General features: G+C 42.5%; 1 protein-coding gene across 37 annotated transcripts in view; it reads right to left on the bottom strand.

Annotated features, from left to right (window-relative positions):
* Positions 1–18,542, bottom strand: part of LOC117580174 (sex determination protein fox-1) — a 90,438-nt gene that overhangs the window by 52,577 nt on the left and 19,319 nt on the right. The gene's annotated exons all lie outside the window — the stretch shown is intronic.

The following is an 18,542-nucleotide window of genomic DNA, read 5'->3' as shown; positions in this document are numbered from 1 at the left end:
AAAAGCTGCGGCAAGGCTGTCAAGCACAAATGCGTATTTTATGCATGCCGCAAGAGGTGGCAACAAGCCGTGCCAGCAACAACTCTCTCTCTCCGTGGCGGGAGCAAGGAAGGGGCTCCCTTCTTCTATCCCTAATAAAAATAATATTAAAAAACGAAAGAAAAACAATTGTTTAGCTGCAAAATGCGCATTTAATTCGTTGACGCAAATCGAGCAAAAGAAAAATAAAAACTTTAAACAGAGCAAACACAGAGAGAGGAAACAGGCGAAAGGCAGGCCGAAAAGGACAGGGAGAAACAGCCAGACACCAGGAGGCTGGGGAGAAGGTGCGGAGGAAAACAACGGAAAATCCGCGGGGAAAAACAACGAAAAATGCAAATGCGAGACAAAAACAGCACACCAAAAATATTATTTTAATTTGGTAAATAAAAATGCCATGAAACGCGCAAAAGCAAATAAAATTTATGCATTTCAATTATGAAAAATACTTTTCCACAAAAAAAAAACCAGAGGATGAGGGCAGAGGCTGAGGGTATCCCAATAAAGGAAGTCAACAGCAGGGGCTACAAGTGCAGTGTAGGGACTCCTCCTGGCGCCGAGCAGTGGCAGAGGAGCAACTTTTTGCTGGCGCACAGAAATAATTTAACAAAAGGCCAAAGCCAAAGCCAAAGCGAAATTAATTAAGAGTGCAGCAAAAATGCTGACTTTGATTGTGGCGCGGCGCGGCGCCCCTATACTTCAATCCACGCTGCAGCTGCAGTTGCACCTGCATACCGCCACTCTACACTCACCTACATGTAGCCACAAAAAAAAACACACACAGAAAGAGGTTAGAGATTGGGCCGGGCAGGGCAGCGACCAGCTGCCGCCAGGATATTGCCGATGCCAAACAAAAGTTTTGACTACGAAAAGAAAAAAAAAAACAAAACCACAAGAAGTGCAAGGACTAGGCCATTAGATACCCTTTAAAATTAATTAGATTTTGTTCTAGTGTGAAAATAAATTTATTTTCTCTATGGGAAAGATTTTTTTACTGTAGCAAAAGTCAAAACTAAATGGAATGAAATTTCCTATGTAGCTTACGGCTGCCAGAGCTGCCAAAAAGAGTGCATTTAAAAGGGTATTTCAAGTATAAAACTTTGACTGTGAGTTTTCATTTCATTTGCGTTGCACTGTTGGCTGTCTGATGATTGAAAAGCGGGAGAGTAGACGAAGGCAGCAGGAGCAGCAACCGCCGACAAACAACAACAAAAAAAGGAGGGAGCAAGTGCAGAAAAAATGATTTTTAAAATCACTGTGTGGCATAGGGATGGCGGCGTGGCGACACCATATAAACAGAAGCACTTGCCAGTCCGTTTGGTGCCCCGTCATGTGGCGCCAAAAAATATGCAATAAAATGAATTTGCTGCCGAAAGGAGTAACGAAAGAAGGGGAGGTGGTCGGAAGGACACAAACTCTGCCCTGGCTCACATATGTTGTGAAACATTTCCGTTTCCGGCGACGATTTTTCATATCCAAACACTATGCACACACGCCGCCCCCGCCGCCCCACCACACTCGTGCAATATGCAGCATAAACTTTTCGCCCAAACAAAGAAAATACGCGAAGAAAAATCGAGTAAAGAGAGCAGCGAGAGAGGCGAGGGCAGAGCGGGAAAATATGACAAAGTTTGCACTTTAACAAGAAAATAATCAAATAAATTATCATAAAATGTCTGGCGACCAAAAAATAAAAAAAAAAGACAACAAGAAAACAGGCAGCAAAGAACCGTTTTGTTTTGGCCGGAAGTCACGTACTGTCTGCGGAGGGGGAGGGAGGAAGTGCGGAAGGCTTCCACTTATGCATATGTGAGCGAGTGTGTGGGATGGGGGTGGGCACACACACTTTATTAACTTGGTAAAAAGTCGTAAAAACGAAATGTCACATAGCTCTTCCCGCTCTTTAAATTATGGCCAAGTGGCTAAATTATGGCAATGTCGCGTAAGGCCCCCTCTCTCTCTCTCTCTCTCTCCAGGAACCACCAACCAAAGGACGAAGAAGAAGACAAATGGTCTGAATGTGTAAATTATAATTGGAAATGAGCGAGTAAAAGAGAGAGCGGTAGAGAGAGTTAATCGGAAAGTGGCAAAAGTTTGCCAAACTCAATGCCAGGCCGCGGCATGACAAGGGGCTGTGCGAAAAGGCCATTTGGGAGCGAGAAGCCAAATTCAAGTGGAAATAATATTAGGGAAATTTTAACCGCTTGAAGAGCAGCATTTAATTTAAATTAACCAATTTTATGCTGCTTTCATGTAATGTTCTTTCAGTTATTTGCAGAACTGCATAGAACATGATCGAACCACAGCAGCGAACCACACCATCGAACCTCAAACACAGATGCAACAAATGCAGTTGCAACTCTAATTCAGCAATTGTTTAGGCAGCTAAATGGCATGCTCGATCGAGCATGTTTGAAGCCAACACATGCCAATTGGTTTTGCATACGAACTCAGACAGAGTTCGAGCTTCTTGTATGATCGTTTCTCTTCGGTAAAATTTGTTTTTACTCCAATATAGAAAACTACTCTTAAGCCTCTCCTTCAAGAAGCACTCTCTGTATTAATTTGAACTTCCGTCTTTAGCAGTCGCCTCTTTAAAGAGCCCAGAAGAACCCATAGGCAACAACTAACTCTGTCAACTCATTCAGATGACAATCATAACAGGCCTCCAGGACGGCAGACCAGAGTTCGTCCTCACTGCCAGTGGCAGTGTCTCTCTCCCTCTCACTCTTTGTCCACTCATCATGGAATCCCACTTCACACTGAGCCCCAAAGTCAGAGACAATGTTATCGAGGGGACAGAGATATGTACGGTGGTGAGGGGGGGGGGGGAAAGCATATGACGTCCATGACCAGATAAGGGTGACAAAAATATGTATTAAGTGCATGAAGAGACACAAGCGAACAAGCGAACAGGCAGAGACAGGCTGGACAGAGAGCGGAGCGAAGCGTGGGGGACAGACATTTGGCCAGCAAGAGGTATAAAAGCAAGAACAGCAAGGAGCTGTAAGCTAACAAACCAAAAAAAAGCACAGGCAATCCTGAAAGAAATGAAATGAAATCCTTTCACACACACTGACCATCAAATGGGACATATAGGGGTGGGGCAACACAGGACACCATATCAGACAAAGAACAACTTGAATGGCAGGGCGCAAAGGCGGCAGAAAGGTGAGAGGGTGAACGCGCAGACCAAGTGCCTTGTGCCCCATGGTGCATGGTGTGTGTGTATGTGTGTGTAAGTGTGGGGCTGCTACAACAAGTTGACACTTTTATGAGGCACTTAAATGACACAACATACAAGTCCGGGGGCCGGCAGCGGCCTGCTTCCCTCTCTATAAGCATTGGGATTGACATGCAAACAAAAGACCGAAACGACAGGATCACAGCTGGGGTGTGTGCGGAGGGGTGCTCCAGGAGGTCAAAGGGTAAGTCAGCGCAACAATTGCAATTGTCCAGCAAAAGAAAACAGCAACAATATAATAACAATAGAAGCAAATTCTACACAAACTAATTTCATGTGCCAAAAGAAAAAGAGAAAAAATATCATAAAAGCAGAAAGAAAATGCTAAATAAATAATTGGAAACTGACAACTTCCGCTTACGTAGCAGTCGTTGGCGTTGCCTGCTCCATCAGCTATCCATCAATTGGAAACCAGCAGCAGCAGCAGCAGCAGCAGGGGCCGCCTCTCCATCAGTCCCCCAGCACCATTGAGTCACCCATTTCCATCTGGCTTGCAGCTCCACCCGCCACCCTTACCCAACATCTCTGCCGTAAATCAGTTGCCTGGCACTTGGCCAAAAGAACACGAAGGAATTTATGAAAATTGAAAAGTGTAAGAGCTTTGAGAAAAGGCAAGTGCGGTGGACAGGGAAAGTTGAAATACTTTCTGACACATTTTTATCGTTGGAATTGTCAAAGAGTTTAAGCATTCGCCGACAACGTTGCCGGAAAAAAACACATATATGAAAATGGAACTCTTCATCTTGGCTGCCGGCTGCCTACATCATTGACAGCCTCATATCGATAGACAAGACACACACTGATGTGCAGATATACCTATCCTTTGGTATGCATATTGAGAATGAGTGTGCAGCTTTGGCCTGTGGCATAGACACAGAAATTTGAGCGCACCGCAGCAGGACGTGGAAATTGTCATGTGAATGGTGTCTTCAAAACATAATTTGTGACTGTCAGCGAGTTGCCACAAAAACAACTTGACAAAAGCATAAGAAAAACCTATTAAAAACGAAAATAGGCCAAGGAAATTCGAGCCCAAACGGAAAGTAAATCTTTTTGGGACTTTTCCCACCAAGCGGGCAGCCGTTTTATGTTCTGGGAATAAAGTACATATTATGTACAACTCGTACATTAATTTGAGCAGCAACCAAACGACAAAAAACCAAATACCAAAAAGTACACCAATAAAAACCAAAACCAATTTATAATTAAATGATGGGTACAAAAAAAACTGCCTAGGACAATAAATTCACGTTAACATCGATTGCAATTTGACAGCAAATTTAATTCTGGTTGGACATTTTTTTTTGCACGTATTCTAATTACTTTTTCGAGCTGGTGTTTATGATGGCCTATGCAAATTTTCTACAAAATTAAATTTAATACTAAACTCAATTCCAATTTCCAATTAAGCCCCCCAATAATTAGATCATCATTTAATTTGCTGGTCGAATTTTGCACCTGCCTCTGCTGGTAGCAACAACAAGCACAATTGTTGTAATTATTATGCAGTTGCCAGTGCAGTAATAAAAATATTATTTAAAAAGCGTGCAAATAAATCACAGCTGGGATTCCGACATATCGTTTGAGGCCCAAACGGCTCGGCCCGGACCGCCCGTCGCCAGCTTACAGTGGAAATGTATTTTTATTTTTTGTGGGATTTTATTCCAGTCAAGGGGCATTTCTCTTGGTTTATCTGTGTATTTTTTTATGTGTGCAATACTTTGCTTGGCTGTGCGAAAAATTAATTAAAATATATTTCATATTAAAGCGGAAGTTTCACATGGAAGCCAGGCCGAAGAGAGCTCTGCAGGAATAGGTTAAAGCTCTGATTAAGGCATAGAGAAGCTCTTTAACACCCAAGAATTCTGGCATATATTAATTGGTCTCTCCAGTAAATTCGTATTCCTCGCATTTAAGATTTACATTTTATTTCCATGCCGCTTTCTTTAACTAAATTAAAGACAACCATAAATTCTGTTTCAATGTCATTCCATTAGCGTAGCAATATTACGTTTCAATTAAAACTAATTACTTTATTTATCATAAAACATACATTTGTTACCCTGCCCTGCTACACCTGTCCCCCACCATTGTAATAGAGACGCAAACAATACGAACAAAAAATGCAGCGCTAAATTTGTAAATTGTTTGTATTGGGCCATTAGCCAGCACAAAATTTGTTGTGTAGCAACAAAAACAATTGGCTTACTGGTGGCTTATTAGCGTGGCCGTATGCCCCTCCACTCTACCCCTTCCGGCACCCAGTCTGTAGCTGCCTGGGGGGCTGGCGAAGGCGTTGGAGCTGGGTGTTAAAACTAAACTGGAAAATTGCTGGCTCGCGTGTCGTTTCAGCCAAAAGAGACTCCCTACAACCCGCACCACGAGGCGGGCTCCAACTACCCAACATCTTGGCAGGGTTTCGCGTTTAATCAATAAGTTTTCCATGGGATGGGTGCCCCGGAGGATAAGCTAAGCGAACGATAAGCATTTAATAGAGCCAATTTTTGTTCGGCTCAAATTATGCTAAAGTGGATTTTGAAGCATTGGTGGCCACAGCCAGCCAAGGGCTGAGAAATGTTCACTTCCCTCTCGAGCGAGAAGCAAAGTGGAAAAGTTCTTGGACAATTTCCCCCTAGGAAATTTGTCATTAATTGGGGAAAAGAAGAACAACGAAAAGCAAGCACAAGCACAAGAAGCTCGAAAAGTCTTTCCTTTTGCCAAAAATTGCATCCAAACATAAATATATTTATTGTATAGAATAGAAAAGTAGTTTTTCTTTTGTTAATTAAGGAATGACATTGCCAAAAAGAACAAAAGAAACGCAAAACAGACATCGATAGACATTCAATGTCGAGTGGGTCTGGGTCTGTGGGGTCTGCTTCTGGTCTACATTCTGTGCAAACTGCAACGCAGTCTTGCCAAAAAAAAGAAGAAAGAAACCATCACCAAGGTCAGGGCGGGTGCCTTCGGGCCTTAGCCGCGAAAGTCATTTTCACACTGATCGATTGGCAATTTCTAGCTCAAGGCGCATCGGATTCTAAATAAATTGCCAGCAGATTTATCTACAGGGAAATCCTACAACGAAATTGCAATTTAATTGAGCGCAAAATGAGTTTTTGGTAGTCAAATAGAAGGAGCAGAAATGAGAGAGTTCTCCAAGGGTTTTTACTTTAAAAATAAACTTTAAAAATGTAATTCCATTCTGTGTGTCTACAATTACCTTTTGGAAAAACTCAATACCTTGCTGAAATTAATTGTTCATTGAGCTTCCAATCTCAATGGTACATTCCACAAATGAAACTCTGCCACAGCCCAGCCACATGCCACTCTGATTCTGCCCCATTTACCCCGTAGCAGCCACAAAATCCTTTGCTCAATGCACAAAACGAAATTTCATCTGCCATAAATGGGAGGGAATATGCGATATTTGTTCAACTTATTTTTCCCCTCGCACCACAGCAAACGCAAGAGGAAAACCTCAATAACAACACAAGTATTTGTGCAATAAACATAAAAAACCATTTAATCCTCAATGTGTCTGTGTGCGGTCTGTGCCATACAAAGGCATTAAGGAAGGGGTTGGAGTCCGAGTCCGAGTCCATGGCAGCATTACGACTAGGGAATATCGTAGCTTATCGTAGCTGTTAAAGCTGACAAGTTTTGCAGGAATTAGACAAGTAAATGTCAATGGGAATGATTTAAAACAATGGAAAATGCAGAGGGTAGAACAAAGTCCTCAAATGACTTTAATTTTCTGTATAAATTTCCCCTAAGCAAGCTGACATATTCATTGACTTTTAAATGACAAAATACAGAGAAGAAATTGTTGCTAAAAAGAGAATGAGAACCAAACGAACTCTCTCTGCCTCGCTTTGTTTTCAGATAAATCTCTAAGATCTTTGCTATCCAAAAACTCTCTTGCTGCACCTCTACCCTAATCGCACATACCCCAAAAAATAAACACCAAAGGAATACCCTCTAAAACTATGAGATACACCGGGTCTACATAACAATGCGTACAACAATTTTTGAGCGAGTAAATATTTTGGTTAAGTATACGCCACGTGGATATGTGTGTGTGTTTTGGACTCTTGTTTCTGTCTCTTTCCCGCTCCGTGTTTGTATGAACAGCGATTGCACGTTTTGTTTGACATTCAATAGTTTTCATTTCTGTGGCAAAACCAAACAAAAACAAAATCGGAGCAAAAGCGAGCAATTTTCATTTATATTTTCCATGGAACACACTTCCTTTCCGTTTGCCCCAAATCCTGTCCACTATCTCTCCCTCTCTCTCTCTCTCTCTCTCTCTTGCCCCCAATTGGTCTAGCACTATTTTTGTTTGCTCTCTCTGGCTTGGCTGCTCATTTGAAATTATTGTTATGTGTTGCCGGGTTGCTGCTGGTTTTGTTTTTCCAATGTTTTCTGCCAGTAGTATTTTTATTGCATTTCCATTTTTATGCAGTTACAATGACAGTTTTTCTTTCCCGTTCGTTCACTTTCCCCCTCTTGCTTATGGCACGCTTCGAGGGGTTTCAAAAGAGCCACAAGATAAACGTTTCCAAGGGGTACGTACACACCGAATGGTAGTTCCTGCCACAGATTTTCCATGCAGCATGACAGGAAGCGAACAAGGGGGGCGCCCATAGATGCGAGTATCGTCATAATCATCATACGAGAAGTATCTCTCTTTTTGATGTGCATAAAAACTTGTCATTTGCATTACTTTTATTGCATTCCATCGAGTGTGTGCATCCCCAGCCTTGTGTGCCATTAAATATTCATTCTTCTGTGTGGAGCAAATCGGTAGCCAAAGTGCAAAATGGTAAACTTTTCTGTTTTTCTGTTCGTGCTGCTTAAAAAGTTACAGCTTGTACGACGGCTTCTAATCTCTCTGTCTGTTACAAACAAAAAGCAAAAAGCAAAAAGCAAAAATAAAGCTGCCAAAACATGTCACATAACAGTTTTCACCACCCCAACCTCCCTTTTCTAGGGAAAGATTTCTGTCTGGGGTGGAGTTGTTTGCTTTGCGAATAATTTACACAGAACAAACTTTTAACTTAAGCGAAAGCAGCACAAAACATAAAAAAGAAAACTGGGCAAAATGGATAAGGAAAAAGTCAACAAGAAAACAAGAAAAGAAAAAACAAAAAAATTGAAAAAATATAAAATTCGTGCGTTTTGACCAAAAACCACAAAGGTGGGAGTTGAAGACAACCAAAGGAGGAACGGGGGAAGGCAAACCAAAGGAAAGAAGGAAAGCCTACAAAGTGTGGGCGACAGCGCATCCCTAGGGAGCAGGCCAAAAAGGTAAGAAAAAGTATCATTTTTTTGGTATCAAATAATCCGCCCAGATTTTAGATCTTATTAAACACAAAACTGGCTCTCAGCCCTGTCTCTCTTGCTGTTTCACTTTTTGTTTATCTTTTGAGAAAAATCTTTATTTTGGAGGGCAGCTGGTTGCCTGAATCTTGAATGTTGACTTTTGTGCTGGCGAAGTTTCTAAGGACCGGCAGCAGGTAACGAAAATATTAAGCATAAAATTGCCAAAAACATTAAAAAGTTGTCTCGTTCGCCATCTCTTTCCAGGCCTCATCTTAGCACTGTGGAGGCAGGGAGGCAACATTAATTCAATTTACTTCTGGAGGGGCCATTGGAGCACCTGTTTTCGGCCAAGATTTATGACCAAATCTCCTCTTACTGAAGTTGCCTCCAAAGGCGTGAAGTGAAGTTCTGTTTCTTTTTTGTTTTTGGGCTGCTAATTAAACTTACGCCGTGGATTTCGTTGGGCTCTTCGTGTAATTTTATGAGTTCTTCAACTTACCTGCAATGGAAAAGTTGCCCAAAAGGCAGCAGAGAAGAGTGAGAGAGAGAGAGAGAAATATAAGTAATTAGCAACAAATTAGATGGAAAAAAAACTAAGAACATTATGGCTAAGGTTATGAGAAAAGATTCGTGCTCGGAAAAAGGTTCAGATTCGGGCACTTGAGATGAGGTTTAGCATCCATGAGAACTCTCCTAATTCTCTCTGTGGGAATTCTCATTTAAATATTTTTGTATTTTATATTTATTTTTAATAAATGCTGGAGCGTTCTCTGCACATTTTCTAGGCACTCCTTAGGACCTTCTTCCTTTGTGTTCCATTCATTTCTGTACACTTTCTGTGTACCTTTTTTGCACCTACAAAAGGCAACCCATCAATAATATGCATAATCCAAAGCACAAGACCAAGACATGCCCCAGTTGGTAGCATCAATCTCGCCGCCTTGTCACTTTTGTCAGCGCCACAGTCAAGTTGCCAGCCTGCCCCGAGGCTGCCACAAAAGGCAGTTGCCTTGATGACGTAGCCGACTGAGACTGTGCCCCAGTCTCTGCCACACCCACTATACACTACACACTCCCATACACCCACTCCTCCCCCCCACTAGCCACAAAAACCAGTTTTCCCTCATTCCTTAACACAGAAAACAGGATTTTTGTTCGCGTTTTTTTTTTATGATTTTTTGTGTGTGCCTTGTTTTGTTGTGCCTTTGCCTTAAGGCGAAATTCATTGTCAAAGTCGCAGCACACAGCGGTGGCAGCAACAGCCAGAGCCAGAGACAGTGCCAGTGCCAGAGCCTACAACAAACTTTTGTCATCAGGAGACAAAAGAGTTGAAAAGTTTTTGGGGGACTGTCCCTGATGCTGTCTCCGCTGCATTGCCACCAGAGAGCAGGCGACACACCCAGGAGACACCAGAAGGAGATTGCATTTGTCTTCGCTTCTCCCTTTTGCTGGTATACCCTGTGCAGTTGGGATTTATGAGGGTATATAGGTGCAGCAGAAACAGCCAAAGGATGGGAAAGATACTTGAGGAAAATCTTTATTCCAAGAGTTGGGTAGCTGCAGAGGAATTAGTTCTAGTTTTCATACATCTAGTAATCTCAGGCAGCCTTTTTTACACTCCAAAATAAACAGCTTACATTTTTAACTGCATAAAAAATGTAATTAATATTTATTTCAATTATTAAAATAAATCCAATAATATTTAAATTTATTTTAAGCCACAATTTCCTTTAACTTTCACATTCTACGCACATCTAAAAGCCTAAATGAACTCCTATACAGGGTATCTTCGCAGTCTATATCCTTGCTTATTTTCCCTCTACTTGTTTTTGTGGGTGTGACGACAATGAACTCCCTTTTTGGCTGAGTGACTGAATGAATGACTCCTTGGCTCATGGCTCTTGGCTCCGAGAGACTTCTCGGGGTTTGCCTTTTTTTTTGCTCCTTTACTGGCGCAACTTGATGGATGATTTCGAATTAGCGATGCGGCGAGCATAAAAACATTGCAGGAGATTCATCGATTTCGTTGCGGTTCTTTTGCACCCAAAAGGAAAGGCGAGCACACAAGTTATTTTGACAGCCAAAAGGGGCGAGGCGACACGAGTCGAGTGCTTTTTCGCCCCCTCATTTTTTGTGTGGCTAATGATGGGAGCTTGTCAGTCCATTGAAGCTGGACATAAGTACACACGACTGGTGTGGATTTCCCAGGGAGTTAGCAGGAGTTAGAGAGAATTTGTCAGTGGCTTTTCCCCCTCAGAGCTTATGGCCACAGATACAAATCGCAAAGGGCTGGTCCCCGTTGAAGTATGTTTTACATCAAACATATACAAAGTTCTTTCAAATCCACAAGATCCTAAGTTCTATTTATACAAATTTGTAGAAATGTTTTTACTGCCTGTCCCATGTGCCGCCTGCCTTGTGCTCTTTGCGTCTGTCTGTCTGTCATTACAAATTTGTTTCAATTTCAGACATAGCCACAGATAAACAGCGTTCTGTGTGGATACTCTATGCCTTTATGTCAGTTTTTCTTTTGGCAGTTTTAATATGGCCCATCAGGTGCCAAAAGCGAGGCGCAACAATATGCAATTAGCCGTTGAGCAACAAGCAACAAAATCTGTTGATGGCTGGCAAAAGAGATTGTGTCTTTCTCTTTAAATAAAATAAAGAGAAAGAGGCTGAGGCTGAGGCTGAGGCCACTTCAGTGTTTATCTCCGTCTAAGTGCTTGGCTTGCCCCGTGTGCCGCAGTTGCGCCCTTGATGGCCATAGATTTCAGTAGCTATTCCTGCTCCTATTGTTGCCACACGAGGCGGCCATCAATCCTCCTCAGCACAGGCCTGCCTTCCCTTTCGTTCGCCATATTGTAATTGTATCTCTCTTGGTTTCGTTTTTGCTTTTTCCATTTCATAACTGCGCATCAAGTGTTGCTTCCTGTGTTTGGCAGCAGTATTTCCTGCCCCACAGCGAGACTCCCCGCGTGCGTGTCTTGCCTCATGGCCCAAGCAACAATGCGTAAATTTTTATTAGCCCCAAAGCCCGGGTACCGACGACGACCGTCGTAAACGGTGCTGTGTGTCCGCCTCAAATGATGGCATCATTAGACAATTTAGGCGGCGGCGGCAGAGCCCCGGCTCCTCCTCGTCGCATGCCAAGTGCCGCTAGCCCAGAGAGTATCTGCTGTACGTGTGTGTGTGAGTCTGAGTGCCCCACAGAATGTACCTACGGAGAGTACCTCATTTGCTGTGGTGTGTGGCGCGCCGTTGATTGAATAAATTATTGCCACTCGCGCGTCCATGCATATTCAAGGAAAATAATAATAATAAAACAAAAACCAAAAATATATGCATATAAATGAATGTATGACAAATTATTGTCACCTCAACACGTCATAGCCCCTGGCCTGGCTCTCCTTTTTGGTCACCGGAAATGGCAAATTATGCGCGCATCGTCGCCATATTTGTGTTGCAACAAACCATTCAGGTGGCAAGCGGCGGAACGACACAAAAATACAGATATACAGAAATATTTATTTTCCGCTCAAGAAAAACATTAAAACAATCGGAGAATGGGCACAACGAATTTGGGGAGACTCTTTCCACGATTTGGATGCTGAATTTTGTTGGTTTTCAGAGCAGAAAATGGAAGACGTAGGCTTTCGGATTCAATTTCATTTACTAAAATAAATAATGCAAAATAATGAACTTTGTGCTCTTAAACTTGGGTTTAATTACCATAATAGCTCAGTGCTTTGTATTACCTTTTGGCAAACAAAAGAATATATAATTTAATCAAAAATATATCCCAATTATAGTGCATTCAATTCTTCCTCCTTTTCTGATAACAAACTCCACTTTAATCACATATCCCGTCCCTCAATCATTCACTCTGAAACTCATTCCCCTTTTCCCTTTTTATGTTCAATGGAAAAACCTTTAGCTTTCGTGTTGGTTACGCCCCTAATGCAAGGTATGGAAAATCCTTTGCATAAAATGAAAATTGGTCATGTAACTGTAGCAGACCCAGTGGTCGGACGAGACAGACATTCAGGCCCAGTTAGCAACTGCGGGCCAACCACTTTCACTGTCACTAACCGGAGTTTAATGCACTCGCAAAATCGCGTTTTCTGCCTGCCCGCCTGTGCCTGTGCCTGTGCCTGACTGCCTGCTGCTGAATGTACGGTGGATAATGTTGGCGCAATTTTCCACTGGTTATTCCGGTTCTTCTAATGTGCGACGGTCTGTGACGACAACTACTACTGCGGCTGCCGATACGAATACGATGTGGAGGATGGTGGGAGATGGAGGGTCGGGTCGGCACAAGGCTTCCAAGAGGCAGTGTCATAATCAGACCAGACATTCAACCACCAAAATGCCCATCCAATAGACAGGGCTTTGAGAGCTGCCGAGTGGATGACTGGACAGCCTCGACGACTCAAGGACAGAGATCGCTGTTGAAGCTTGAAGTTTGAAGCGTGCAAAAAAATAAACAACAAAAAAAGAAGGCAAACAAAAAGAGTTCCAGCAAAAGTTTTCTGCGTTTGGCAGTTCTCTTTTAAATTTGTTTCTTGATTAATTATTCTATGCAAATACACTGGGAGAAAAGTGGCAGAGTAAAAGGAAACACAGCTAAAATAAAATTAAATTAAAATACAATTTGGGAGAATTTACTTTGATTTTAAAATAAATCTAACTCTTTTTCTCTAGGTGCATATATTTTTCGTGCTCTCTGTTGATTGAATTGTTTCAAAATTGAAAGATTTAAATACATTTTTGTTTGCCATAGGCTTTTAATTGCTTTTGGGGAATTTCGACTTAATGACTTCTCTTCGATGACAGCAGGAAACCCACGAAATGATTTAGAATTTCGTAGATTTCGTTGTACTTTTAATTAACCTAATGAATGGAGCCAAATCGTAAGGCTTAACCATGGCAGAAACCAACCAAAATATAATGGTACATTCGTTGGTTATTGTTGATTTGTTATGATTATGTGCGAGTTGTGAAGTTAATTAATTTTCGAAGAAACAGAGAAATGCCCGACAATATTGGCGTAACTTCTACTCTCCCATCCCATTAGTCAATGATTCCTGGCCACCTCCTGCTGCTCGTTGGCAGCAGATGGCAGCGGGCTGGGGGCATGTTTTGAATTTGCATTCAACATGACAACCAGCGGCAGAGAGCACACAATTTCCAAGGTTCCGAAATGCACAAACAGCACAAAAGTTTACTTGGCAGAGACGGAGACAGAGGCAGACACATTTGAAAATTTATTACGACACCAGAGGAGCTCGACAAACAGTGGATACATTCGCCTAAGTACTATATAAATTATACCCTTCTCTCTCGCTCTCTCTCTCTCTCTGACTATCTCAAGTGTTACAACAAGATGTTGCAGCTGCAGCAGCATCTGAATCTGCATCTGGAGACGAACAAGGCAGGATATGTGCCTTCGCATAGATACACAATTAGCTGTCCATCAGAAACAGCTGTTCGCTCTGTCGAAATTTAGGTCAAATATCAGCGCAGACTGTGCCCAAAATCTCTGGCTTAATTCTACATTAAGTCTTTACTGTGCCAAAGATATTCCTAGAGCTCATTCCATATATTTTTCGGCTTGCAAAAATAATACCAAAAGAAGCGATTTTCGTTTATAAATTGTTGTTGTTGTGTTGGAAAATGTAAATTAATTTCCGCACACTCCGCTTTTTTATATGGCCTTTTCATTATCACTTTCCCCACGTGACATTTCTGGCACTTTTCATCCGCCGCCCCGCCCGATGGCTCATCCTCAACCCACGCGCACCCGAAATTTGTTCAACTTTTTACTGTTGTTGTTGTTGTTGATTGTTTGCTGTTTTTTTTTTTGCGGATGTCCGAGCAAAAGTCTTTAATTAATATTTTATTCATGGTAGGAAAAAGTCCCAATTTTCCTGGCCAGTGTGTGGCCACATTGCAACGATGTAATTAACAGCAATTTTTGGGTAGGAAAAAACAGGCAACGTGCTGGGAAAGTAGCAGGAAAAAGGGTAAAAAGCTCTCCAAACAGTAATGGGCGGGGGGTATGTATATAGAAGGCGCATCAGCGCACATATGACGCATGGGGGAACCGCCCTAAAGCAATCAACGCATGAGGAGACATGCGACGCATGAGGCAGAGACACAGACGCAGGCTGATGGGATCTCTGAGCCGACACTCGGGGGATAATGTAAATTTATGTTGAAAATTCTCTGACAAGACTGGAAATTGAAATCATCTTTCAGTGGAGAGGAGTAGGGGGCAGGGAATCAGAGTGTGGAGTGGGGAGAGCGGCAGGTATTAGAGGGCTGTGTGGCACCCACAAGTGAAGGAGAGAGAGAGAGAGAGAAGACAATTGCAAAAGCCACACAAAATTAAGTTGCGACTGCCGCTGCTGCATGTATCTGAAAGATAATTTTTGTGTTGATTTTTTGTGCCTTGTCATGGGTTTTTTGTTTGTATCCATGTGGCAGGCATGGCGCACCTCTCTCGCACATTCCTTTCACAGTCGAACCGAACGGTGATTGGCAGCACAACTAATAGATACATTCATGTATCTACAATAAACTACAAAACTATCTTTGTATCTTTGGATAGATGGATAGAAGTGTGCTGTGAGAGTAACATGTCTGCCAGAGATAGCAAAAAGCGACTAATTTTGCGTGTGGCAAAGTTTTGGGATTGAAGCCATCTCCCCACGCCCTCTCCCTATACAGCAGCATGCCAACAAAATGGCAAACTCAAAGTCAAAGTTCGAACTTTTCCGTGTGCGTGTGTGTGTGTGACAGCTGCCGCCATTTAATTTTGAGATAAAAAGGGGTTCGTTGTCGTTCTCGCTCCCACAACAACCATCGAAATTGGTTTAGGCAGGCAGCTTTCTGGTGGCTTATCTTATCACCAACCTAATTGTCATTGGCCCGAAACGACAGCAACACTGTGGACTGAGAGTTGACATAAGAGTTGTACACTAAGGAAAATGGTGAACTATGTTCCAATGGAACGAATTTATTGAAGAGATAATGGGAGTAATATTCCAATATTCAGCGAAAAACTGCAAGAAAACTCTTTTAAAAATATAAATATTTGGACGCTTTCTATTGAAGATTTTCCATGGAAGAAAATCCTAATTTCCAAGGTTTATTTTTGTTTTATTTAATTTCTTATTGATTTTTAGAAGTTCACTCTGAATTTAGGCATATTTGACCTCGAATTTGTTCCTTGATTCCTTCGCTTCATTCATTATTTTTGTTGTTTTAAGTCTCTACTATTCTCTAGCAAATTCTTGAATTTTACTCAAGTGCTTTTGCTCAGTGCTAATCTCCTTTATATGCAGGCTTATTGGGCTTTATATCTAATGGGGCACACACACACTTTTACCACACTGTGACGAGCATTTAATGAACCTCACTAACTTCCACCTGATGTGGGACATTTTTCGTTTATCAGACCAATGACAATGTTAATGCGGGGCTGACTGGCTGCCTGGCTGCCTGGCTGCCTGCTTGGCTGATTTCTGGCGTAAAAATGGCGTTAATTAATGTTGCCCCCGGGGGAAAAAGTTTCACAAGAGATAGCGAAAAACCGCATATGGCAACACTTTTGTGCGTTAAAAGTTTTTGGCAGTTCTCTGCGTTTAACTTTCATGATGGGAAAAATCTTCTGTAATATATTTTGCGTCGCTTGTTAAACTCTCAATTGATCCCTGTCATGATATATGGCAGAAAGTCAAAATGAGAAATTTCCATAAAATTGCAATTGAGAATTTCACTTGAGTTTATAAATCAATTCAACTTGTCATCGGGCATATTTCAGCTTATATTTGGGTTTTTCGGTCCACTCTGTGAATTTGAAGTATTTAATTTGTGATAAATTCTCCACCCGGGGCGTGTTGTGCCCGTGTGTGTGGCATCGAGAACCTCAAGCGTTTTATGTATATTTCATTCAAGACTTTGCACTGGTTTTAGCAACAATTTTTTGTTCTGGTCAATTTTATTGATTTGCAATTTGTCGGAAAATCATTTTACATGATATTTAATCTGCAATAATTATTTCTGGCTTTACGCACACACAAATAAAGTCATTTTAAAAGCAAGAGAATTCCCAAGAAAAACTCATAAGTTGTAGCTGGTGGGGAGGCTCTTTCTAGGATCAAAAATATATGCAAATTACCAGAAATTTATGTAATGGCAAGGAAAGTATAATTAAATTCATCTTTTTTTGTGTGAAAAATTATGCAAATTGTCCCCAAAGGAGAAAATCATAACGATATGCTGGCGTAGCTCGGGAGGGGCCTTTTTAAGTGCGATAAAATTACGGCAATGGAGGGTACATTTACCCCGACCTCTGACCAGTCCAAGAGTCTATTTCTTTAAGTACAACTTTTCCAAACAGTTTGCAGATATTTTCTTGAAACTATATTGAAACTTCCTCTTTAATGTTTCTTCGATTGACTGACCATCTGTCGAGTCTCCCGCCAGTCTCTACTTATCTCATTGCTCTCTCTTTAAATATTGATTTTTAATTATTTTAAGCAGCAACAGCGGCAGCCAACCCCCTCCCAGCCACACGCCACATGCCGCAAAGTATGCAATGCTCCTCCAGAGAGGCACAAGGATAGATATAACCGAGAAGGGTCCTGAGGGGCCACACACTGAGCAGCAGCAGCAGCAGCAGCAGCAGGACTCCCCGTCTGGGAGAGCTTGCAGCTCACACCTTTCCCGGCGTTGGTGCGCGGCCTGCCCCTGAGGGTTGCTCTGGGAACTGCGAATGTGGGTGGTCTCTATGGCAGTGAAGCTGTGCTGGCAGGGGGGATGGTGTGGCAGAGAGAGAGAGAGAGAGAGCTTCAAGGGTGTTCTTGCGGGTCTGTGTGGGTGTGTGTGAGTGCGTGGGTTTTGTTTTTAGCTTCTGCCACTCGTGTGAGCCTCTTAAATGTCACAATGGTGAATGCTGGGGTTGGCTTTGGGCTTGCCACTTGTCATCCAGCCACCCACCACCCCATTAACCCCTCCCTCCACTTTTTCGAGATGTTTTTTCTAGAGGTACAACATTTAATATGTATGAGTTTTCTTTCACTGCTGTCGCTGCCTCCTTGGCCATTATTTTGCACTTGGTAGAACGACCCTGACCCCAGAGTTACGCAGTTAACCCATGACTGCCCCGCACTTTCGTGGCGTTTCATTTGGGGTTTCTTTCATCACACGACTCGCAATTTGATTTGTTTAAGAAAAGGAAAACAAAGGTTTGCCGGGCGTAAAACAATCAAATACCCTTGAAAAAATGTACCCTTGCTGCATGGCATAGTCCAAATACCCTCGACGTATGCAGGGTATCAAAATGAGCGTTCGTGGCGTGGCAACGTTGCCAAACTTCACTGCGTTTAGCACGGACGGAATGGACCAAACCAAACCGATTTAGTGTGCTGCTCTTTCTGTCCGTCCGTGCGTCCGCTCATCCGTCGTTCTGTCCGCCACTTCACTCTCCGCTATCCGGCAGCTCTGCGCTCTGTGCTCTGCGTTCTCCACGACGACGACGACGGACGCCATCAATCGATTCCAAGTGCGGCACGGAACGGGCAACGGGCACACACAACTTGGTAACAGATGCTGCACACGTGTCTCGGGTGCGGTTCGCTGTGTAATTGGATGATGTTCAAAGGACAGACCCCGGCAACGGCAGAGAGCGAGAGAGAGAGCGGGGGGTTTGAGCAGATTGAAGGGAAAAGGGACACTGCCGGAGAGGAAAGCAGCTAAAAACAAATAAATAGTCAAGCGGCGGACGGCAGGCAGGCATTTTCAACGTCGTTCATTTTCGCCTGTGAGTGAAATACAAATAACATTTAATAAGAAAAGGAAATTGTCTATTTTGGCAGGCAGGAAACTCTACGATTGGACTTCAGTTTCAGTTAGCCCATTCCCCCGTTCGCAC

The sequence above is a fragment of the Drosophila guanche genome, unplaced genomic scaffold (genome assembly GCF_900245975.1).
Source record: "Drosophila guanche unplaced genomic scaffold, DGUA_6, whole genome shotgun sequence".
NCBI classification, from domain to species: domain Eukaryota; kingdom Metazoa; phylum Arthropoda; class Insecta; order Diptera; family Drosophilidae; genus Drosophila; species Drosophila guanche.
The sequence above is the reverse complement of the archived record's forward strand: the minus strand, read 5'-3'. Positions and strand labels throughout refer to the sequence as shown.